The 6,229-nt window shown below is 42.1% G+C and overlaps 1 long non-coding RNA gene across 6 annotated transcripts; it reads left to right on the top strand.

The window, feature by feature from the left end:
* The first annotated feature begins 1,536 nt into the window (after nucleotides 1–1,536).
* Nucleotides 1,537–5,885, top strand: LOC119365014. 6 transcript variants are annotated; one of them, XR_005175273.1, is made up of 11 exons: nucleotides 1,537–1,873; nucleotides 2,771–2,825; nucleotides 2,904–2,988; nucleotides 3,375–3,428; nucleotides 3,506–3,590; nucleotides 3,968–4,022; nucleotides 4,101–4,185; nucleotides 4,569–4,619; nucleotides 4,697–5,208; nucleotides 5,288–5,371; nucleotides 5,454–5,885. It is a non-coding gene; the product is annotated as an uncharacterized LOC119365014 (long non-coding RNA). The 6 variants fall into 6 exon arrangements; XR_005175271.1 differs by lacking the exon at nucleotides 3,375–3,428; XR_005175270.1 differs by having other exon boundaries at nucleotides 2,904–3,428.
* The last annotated feature ends 344 nt before the right edge of the window (nucleotides 5,886–6,229 follow it).

The following is a 6,229-nucleotide window of genomic DNA, read 5'->3' as shown; positions in this document are numbered from 1 at the left end:
AATCTGTTGAAAAATGTTCACGTCTTTCGTTTTATTTTTTGAATTATGAAAATATGTCCGATTTGTTAAAAAATTCATCATATTTTGATACATTGCTCGTTTGTTAAAAAAATCAGAATTTCAAAGGAAAGTCTGAAAACAATTCAAAAAACGGTCTTCTTATACCAGCACGCTTCGTATTTAGCACCTGGCTTGTTAGGTCTATTGGTTAGCTCCTCTCGTACGCAACATGGAGGTCTAGAGATTGAATCCTTGCAGGCTTACTTTTTTTTACATTAACATCGCAGTGCTACTGTACAAAGCAGGTGCCCCCACTATTGGGCCGGCCCAGTCGGGGGCTCCGCGCATACGTCGCACGGCTGTTTGACTCAGAATCCATCCAATAGAAGCTCTCCACTTAGAGCGCCAAATAGGATTTGGCTCTTATCGAAATCACTAATTAAAGAGTACTCCTTACAGAGATCACTCCAACTTCCCAGGTTGCGACAAGTGGCGCGCTGCATGTGCACCACTTGTCGCAACCAGGGAGTTTCCCCTTTTTTCATAAATCCGTTTATTCAAAACGTTTTATCTCTTAAACCATGCATCCAAATCTTGAACTGCTTTCGCCGTTGGATTTCTCGCGTCGAGATCTTCAAAACTAGATCCCATGTTGATAGATTTTAACGAACTTTTTTTTCACAAAAAAATCGGACGAAAAAACCGACGAAAAAACCGAACCGAGAACACGGGTTTTTTTCTCTTTCCGAAAGAGGCACGCCTGTGCCTCTGACGAAATCACAACCGTGCCTCTCGCGAAAGAAAAAAAACAGAAAACACATTTTTTTTCCTTTCCGAAAGAGGCACGCCCGTGCCTCTCGCGAAAGCACAACCGTGCCTCTCGCGGAAGCAAAACCGTGCCTCTCGCGAAAGAAAAAAAAACCGTGTTTTTTCCTTTCCGAAAGAGGCATGCCCGTGCCTCTCGCGAAAGCACAACCGTGCCTCTCGCGAAAGCACAACCGTGCCTCTCGCGGAAGCAAAACCGTGCCTCTCGAGAAAGAAAAAAAACAGAAACACGTTTTTTTTTCGTTTCCAAGAAGCACGGCTGTGCCTCTCGCGAAAGCACAACCGTGCCTCTCGCGAAAACAAAACCATGACTATCGCAAAAAAATGCATTTTTTTGCGAAAAAATTATTTTTTTCGATTTTTTTGTTGAAAAGCTAGGGAAGACCGGTAGAAAACCAAAACGTCAAAAAAACCCGAAAAAAACCGTTTAAAAAGCCAAAAATGCATGCATAAAAATAAAAATAAATAAAATTCGGAGGGAGCATTCAGAGCGCGACACATGGCGAATGGCTGTGAGCGCGCCAAGTAGCGCTGATCGTTGCGAGGCTTCCGAAGGCGCGCTCGTTAATTAGTTGCTCCCGGCTCTTAGAGCAGCGAAATAAAATGCGCCTGAGGGCCCAGAGCAGCTGTCTATAGTTGGGCCGTGTACCTCGGCCGCCACCCCACGGCCCATTTAACTCGCCGGACCACGGCGCGGTGCGGCGCGGGGCGTGGGGAAGCCGCCTGCGAGAGAGCGCCGGGAAATATAGCGGCATTCCGCCGTTTCCGACTCTTCTCTCTCCCCCCCGCTTTCCTGCTCCGCGCCCCCTTCCCATCTCCGGCAACTAGGCTTACCCGCGACGACACAGTTCGCTCTCCTACGCCAGCCAGCCACCACACCGCCCGCCTCCGCCGGTACTCGAGGTCGCCCAGCAGCGGCGCCTCTGCCGCAACGCAGCCCCAAACCCCCAATCCCCCCGCCGCGGCCTCACCTGCGCCGGTGCTCCTTGCCGCCCTAGACGCGGCAGATCTCCAAGCTCCCCACCGCAGCGGTGCCGCAGAGGTAGAGGTAAGCCGTTCTAACCCAATCACAGGTTGCGAGGCAAGCTGTTCTCTCCAACGGCGATTGGGTGATACGTACTTGGTATGCTTTGTATGTGGTTGCTTAATCATCTGCGGAGACGGATTGTATTCCGTGTGTTGGTTCGCGCTTGGCCTCATGGCTCTCCGACTGTAGAGTAGAATTGCAGAGATGCTCGTCATAGTTTGCAAATTTGTGCGCGCACTCCCAATTTTTTAATCCAATGTCGAAACTCAATGACATGTAGCTCAATGCAGTTTGTTCCAGATTTCAGAATTTTGAGGCTTGATCTATCATAGGTTTGCATGCTGAAATCCAGTGCCTCCATCGTGACCATGTAATAATTTCGTGTTATGAATGTTGAATCAGAGTTGGTAAGAAATTATTCAATGAACAAACGAAGTAAAATTTAAATAATTCTCTACTATTAATGCACTATTTTTATTCATCAACCATTTCATGATAATACATTGAATGCTCTTTTCATTGGTTAAATTTACAATCATTTCTGAATCTGAAACATAGTCAACTTGGACAGTCAAATGATTTCAGTTTTGTATTTGGATACATTGTTTTTCTTTCTTCTGCGGACTCTGATAACCATCCTCGTAGCTAAGTAATACTATGTTGCAATGTTTTTATTTGCAAGAGATGTTTCTACTACCGAGCGAACAAGGTGGTGAAATAAAAAGCAAGTCATAGTGTCCTCTCTTCACATCAAGTTTAACAAACGAAATTATCTTATCAGTTATCTGTATAAGCATTGATATTGTTATATCTCAACTCCTCATAGTGCACTTCCCTAGCAAAGCATGGGCTCATTAGTTAGTACTATTCTTTTGAGAAGATGCCCGATTGATTTGGTTGTTGCAAATGTACGTGCAGGTCTTGTTCTAACCATCACACACACTAAGTCAGAAAATTTCTAGGCTTGCTTGAGGTTTGCGTCTTCTACCGTATATTATTTTCCTTACATTCTTGGATATTTTTTTCTCACATGGAGTGATTGTATTCTCAGGATAAGGAGTGGCTGTGTGTCATAGAGCCACGTCCTTGTGGCTCTCGGAGACTCTACTCTCTCTGAGAGTTCAATTGGAGTTGAGGTAAGAATCTGAAACATAGTCAACTTGGGCAGTCAAATGATTTCAGTTTTGTATTTGGATAACTTGTTTTTCTTACTTCTGCGGACTCTGCTAACCATCCTCGTAGCTAAGTAATACTATGTTGTAATGTTTTTATTTGTAAGAGATGTCTCTACTACCGAGCGAACAAGGTGGTGAAATAAAAAGCAAGTCATAGTGCCATCTCTGCCCTCTCTCTCAATCAAGTTTAACAAACGAAATTATCTTATCAGTCATCTGTATAAGCATTGATAGTGTTATATCTCAACTCATCATAGTGCAGTTCCCTAGCAATGCATGGGTACATTAGTTACTATTCTTTTGAGAAGATGCCAAATTGATTTGGTTGTTGCAAATGTATGTGCAAGTCTTGTTCTAACCATCACGCACACTAAGTCGGAAAATTTCTAGGCTGGCTTGAGGTTTGCGTCTTCTACCTATATTATTTTCCTTACATTCTTGGATAAATTTTTCTCACAGGGAGTGATTTTGTTCTCAGGATAAGGAGAGACTGTGTGTCATAGAGCCACGTCCTCGCGGCACTCGGAGACTCCACTCTCTGTGAGACTTCAATCGGAGTTGTTGTAAGAATCTGAAACGTAGTCAACTTGGACAGTCAAATGATTTCAGTTTTGTATTTGGGTACCTTGTTTTTCTTACTTCTACGGACTCTGATAACCATCCTCGTAGCTAAGTAATATATGTTGTAATGTGTTTATTTGTAAGAGATGTCTCTACTACCCAGCAAACAAGGTGGTGAAATAAAAGCAAGTCATAGTGCTCTCTCTCCAGATCAAGTTTAAAAAGTGAAATTATCTTATCAGTCATCTGTATAAGCATTGATAGTGTTATATCTCAACTCCTCATTGTGCACTTCCCTAGCAAAGCATGGGCTCATTAGTTAGTACTATTCTTTTGAGAAGATGCCCAATTGATTTGGTTGTTGCAAATGTACGTGCAGGTCTTGTTCTAACCATCACACACACTAAGTCGGAAAATTTCTAGGCTTGCTTGAGGTTTGCGTCTTCTACCGTATATTATTTTCCTTACATTCTTGGATATTTTTTTCTCACATGGAGTGATTGTATTCTCAGGATAAGGAGTGGCTGTGTGTCATAGAGCCACGTCCTTGTGGCTCTCGGAGACTCTACTCTCTCTGAGAGTTCAGTTGGAGTTGAGGTAAGAATCTGAAACATAGTCAACTTGGGCAGTCAAATGATTTCAGTTTTGTATTTGGATAACTTGTTTTTCTTACTTCTGCGGACTCTGCTAACCGTCCTCGTAGCTAAGTAATACTATGTTGTAATGTTTTTATTTGTAAGAGATGTCTCTACTACCGAGCGAACAAGGTGGTGAAATAAAAAGCAAGTCTGTGCCATCGCTGCCCTCTCTCTTGATCAAGTTTAACAAACGAAATTATCTTATCAGTCATCTGTATAAGCATTGATAGTGTTATATCTCAACTCATCATAGTGCAGTTCCCTAGCAATGCATGGGTACATTAGTTACTATTCTTTTGAGAAGATGCCAAATTGATTTGGTTGTTGCAAATGTATGTGCAGGTCTTGTTCCATCACGCACACTAAGTCGGAAAATTTCTAGGCTGGCTTGAGGTTTGCGTCTTCTACCTATATTATTTTCCTTACATTCTTGGATAAATTTTTCTCACAGGGAGTGATTTTGTTCTCAGGATAAGGAGAGACTGTGTGTCATAGAGCCACGTCCTCGCGGCACTCGGAGACTCCACTCTCTGTGATACTTCAATCGGAGTTGTTGTAAGAATCTGAAACGTAGTCAACTTGGACAGTCAAATGATTTCAGTTTTGTATTTGGGTACCTTGTTTTTTTACTTCTACGGACTGATAACCATCCTCGTAGCTAAGTAATACTATGTTGTAATGTGTTTATTTGTAAGAGATGTCTGTACTACCCAGCAAACAAGGTGGTGAAATAAAAGCAAGTCATAGTGCTCTCTCTCCAGATCAAGTTTAAAAAGTGAAATTATCTTATCAGTCATCTGTATAAGCATTGATAGTGTTATATCTCAACTCCTCATAGTGCAGCTCCCTAGCAAAGCATGGGTACATTAGTTACTATTCTTTTGAGAAGATGCCTGATTGATTTGGTTATTGCAAGTGTACGTGCAGGTGTTGTTCTAACCATCACACACACTAAGCCGGAAAATTTCTAGGCTGGCTTGAGGTTTGTGTCTTCTACCCTATATTATTTTCCTTAAAATCTTGGATAACTTTTTTGTCAGAGGGAGTGATTGTATTCGCAGGATAAGGGGTGACTGTGTGTCACAGAGCCATGTCTCGTGGCTGTCCGAGCCTCCACTCTCTCTGAGACTTCAATTGATGTTGAGGTATGTATATCCGAACTCTTTCCCTTAATTTTATATGTTTAAAGGTTCTTGTCAACTTATTAACATTTTTGTCAATGTGAAGGTTGGAATATAGTGAGCACTAAACTCATGTTTTTGCCAAGTTCTTTTGAACAAAGGTTAAACGTGAGAATGGAATTCCTTGTCAAGAATGGTTCATGGAATATGAGAACGGAACTCCCGTTTTTATATTTCAATCAAGTTATCAAGAATGTTTGGGGACCATGTTATTTGTTAAATGACTGGTACACCATAGACCACGAGGATGGAACTCTTGGTTGTCTCAAGCAATTAAGCAAGAATTATTGGAGTCTTGGAGATCATGTTCTTTGGAGATATACCATGAGAATCAAACTCTTTTTATTATCTTAGCGGTCATCTTGCAAGGCAATGTTTTCAAGCCAATACATGAACAAGTTTTAGGCCCTGTTTGATAACAAAGTATTTTCTATGTATTTTGTGAATACTACAGTTTTTTAGATTACCACAGTATTAATTACAGCGAGCTGTTTGGCCACCTCTAAAAACTGTGATTTCAATACTGTAGTATTTGCAAAACTGTAGTTTTTTCTCTGTTTTAAAAAAAGAACCCCAGACCTCTTTTAAAAAAACTGAGCACCCTAAAAAAACAACTCCATGCACAATCCTGTGCCTTGTCTCTCGATGTGCATCTCCTGGCACCTCTCAAAGGCCGACATTTCCCCCTAGTGGTGCCCAGGACAGCACCACTAACGACATGGAAGACCACCCAGCGTTGCAGGCCGCATGCAGTGGCACTTCGGACTAGTTCAGCTGCCTCCTCTTATGCTAAGTTGTAAGCTAGCTTTGTGCATAAATGTT

The sequence above is a fragment of the Triticum dicoccoides genome, chromosome 2B, assembly GCF_002162155.2.
Source record: "Triticum dicoccoides isolate Atlit2015 ecotype Zavitan chromosome 2B, WEW_v2.0, whole genome shotgun sequence".
NCBI classification, from domain to species: Eukaryota; Viridiplantae; Streptophyta; class Magnoliopsida; order Poales; family Poaceae; genus Triticum; species Triticum dicoccoides.
The sequence above is the reverse complement of the archived record's forward strand: the minus strand, read 5'-3'. Positions and strand labels throughout refer to the sequence as shown.